We start from the raw sequence: 3,196 nt of genomic DNA, 5'->3' as shown, positions 1-3,196 counted from the left end.
CGAGTCTTAATTAATATGATATTTGTTTATCCTTTCTTTCGCTTAATTTTTGTAAATCTATATTTATGTTCGACGTTGCACATCTTAGTTGGTTTTGTAAGTTGGCATCAGTTAATGAAGCACGTGATGAACTCTTCGTAAATTTCATCTTCGAAAAAAATGTTTCACCAACATATGTGAATCCAAAAACACATACAACTCGGTGTGCAAAATATCTTAAGCTTGAATATCTCTCGGACGTAACATAAGTATTGTAAAAATTAATTTTTGATGTGGACGCAAAAATTTGTTTCATCTCATTAAAAAACATAGGTCTAACAACCAATCATCATCACATAATACAGGAACAGGTTCTTGTTTCTCGCAAATTTTCATTTATTTAATATTTTCTGTATACATACAACGAGAAATAAAAGTTTCAATAGAAATAAAAAATCGCCCGGCGGGCTGCACAATTTAAGGATGTATTGCCTGTACAGTCAATCCCAAAAGTTTATGTACCTTAGAAAAACGCATTTCCTATAATTAAAAAGAAATCAGACGTCGGAAGATCAATGAAATGATGGAATTTATTATATTGTTTATATAAGTTCTTTTCTATTACAAATTTTTAGCTATAAATTCTGCAGACTTTTAACCCTAAAAAATAAAAAAATTATGAACTTGAGATAAAAAATTTAACTAAAAATCGACACTCGCTATACTCTGATGATTAAAAAAATATTGCATATATATTGTTAAGGGAAAATTGAGTGAATACGCACGTAGCTTATAGGAAAGAACGAATATTATTCATTATGCTAAATGATTACATAAACTTAGAATTACAATATAATGAAACGTAATATTAAAGATATAAGAAAACCGTGATCAGACATGATTATACCGGAAGATCAGGTATACAACCACGGCGGATGGCGCAGCGGTCGGCATGGGTAGAACAATCCTTCAATTCCCCCACTTTGGGATATCCATGCCTATATCCTTCACATACTTATTATGTGCTATCTTCTTCAAACCTTTAGTCATACCGTCTGCTAAGTTTTCATTTGAAGGAATATAACTTAAATTAATTAATCCTTCTTCTAATTTCTCTCTCACGATGTGGTATGCTATGTCTATGTGTTTCGTCCTACTCTTTTCAACTCTACTTTTAGCAAAATCAATTGCTGCTCGGTTGTCGCAATTAACCTGCACTGTATTTGGAAAATAACGTGTTAATTCTATCTCAGACAAAAACATATTTATCCACATTGCTTCCTTAGCTCCATTTGCTAACGATACATATTCTGCCTCCATTGTGGATGTCGAAAGCGATTTCTGTTTGACTGATTTCCATTGTACGATGTTATCTCCTAATAACACCACCATTCCCGAATAGGAATGTCGATCATCAAGATCTCCAGCCCAATCCGCATCGCAATATATTTCTATTTTGGGCTTGACGTTGCTCTTATAAATTATCCCATAATTTTTGGTTGCACTCAAGTATCTTAATATGTGCTTTGCCTGTTGCCAATGTCGCTTACCAGGATTACTATTGTATTGCGACAATTTAGTTACGGGAAATAATATATCGGGCCTCGTGTAAAGAGCTAAGAACATTAGGCCACCAATAACTTCTCTATATGGACAGTTTACCATTGCTTTCTTTTCTTCTACTGTAACAGGCATGTCTTCTTTAGAGATTTTTAGACCAGGATCTAATGGAGTGGCTGCACTTCTACAGTCTATCATACTGTATTTCTTTAACATTGTCTCTATGTATAACCGCTGTGACAAGCGTATATCACCGTCTGTGTTGCGTTCTACTTTCACTCCCAACGCTTGATTGATTTCCCCTAAATCATTTGCTTCATATTTCTCGGTAATGTGCTTCACCGTATCTATAATTAACTTTAGTTCTGGTGCGAAAATGAATATATCATCGACATATACTATTACAATTGTCCAATCTTCTCGTTTATAGACACAACTTGACGATTGTAATCTTTTAAATCCTGCTTTTATTAAGAAATCATTTAATTCTGTATTCCAGTTTCGTCCTGATTGTTTCAGTCCATATATAGGACGCAATAATTTAACTACCAGTCCGTCTTTGACATTATATAATGGCGGTATCTTCATAAAAATTTCTTCCTTCAACTCGCCGTATAAATATGCACACTTAATATCTATATGTCGTGTGTACCAACCAAAAGCTGCCGCTAATGCTAAAAATAATCTTATTAAAGAGAAATTAGCCACAGGTGAATATGTCTCAGAATAATCTACTCCTTTTTCCTGTGTAAAACCTTGTGCGACCAATCTCGCCCGGTATCGTTCTACTCTTCCTTCTGTATCAGTTTTAAGTTTAAAAACCCATCTACATCCTATGCACTTTCTTCCTTTGGGTAACTCTTGTACTTCCCAGGTTTTTCTTCTTTCTAAATTGTCTAATTCTTCTTTAATTGCACTCTTCCATTCTACGACTTGCGGTGAATTTAAAGCTTCGTTTAAATTTCGAGGTTCGACTATTTCTAATAAGTTTGTTTCAACGTCGCATTCTTCTTGATCACTTCCTTCATTTTCAGGAGACGAACTCTCATTGTCCTCATGCAATCTTGGCTTCCCTTTTCTTCCATAAGGATTTCTAATAACTTTCTTTGGTCTACCTCTTTTCCTTACTTGAACACTGCTTTGCGCCCCCACTATTTCATCTTAATTTTTGTAAATCTATATTTATGTTCGACGTTGCACATCTTAGTTGGTTTTGTAAGTTGGCATCAGTTAATGAAGCACGTGATGAACTCTTCGTAAATTTCATCTTCGAAAAAAATGTTTCACCAACATATGTGAATCCAAAAACACATACAACTCGGTGTGCAAAATATCTTAAGCTTGAATATCTCTCGGACGTAACATAAGTATTGTAAAAATTAATTTTTGATGTGGACGCAAAAATTTGTTTCATCTCATTAAAAAACATAGGTCTAACAACCAATCATCATCACATAATACAGGAACAGGTTCTTGTTTCTCGCAAATTTTCATTTATTTAATATTTTCTGTATACATACAACGAGAAATAAAAGTTTCAATAGAAATAAAAAATCGCCCGGCGGGCTGCACAATTTAAGGATGTATTGGCTATACAGTCAATCCCAAAAGTTTATGTACCTTAGAAAAACGCATTTCCTATAATTAAAAAGAAATC

The sequence above is a fragment of the Ceratina calcarata genome, unplaced genomic scaffold (assembly GCF_001652005.2).
Source record: "Ceratina calcarata isolate Rehan_Ccalc_2016 unplaced genomic scaffold, ASM165200v1 scaffold330, whole genome shotgun sequence".
NCBI classification, from domain to species: Eukaryota; Metazoa; Arthropoda; class Insecta; order Hymenoptera; family Apidae; genus Ceratina; species Ceratina calcarata.
The sequence above is the reverse complement of the archived record's forward strand: the minus strand, read 5'-3'. Positions refer to the sequence as shown.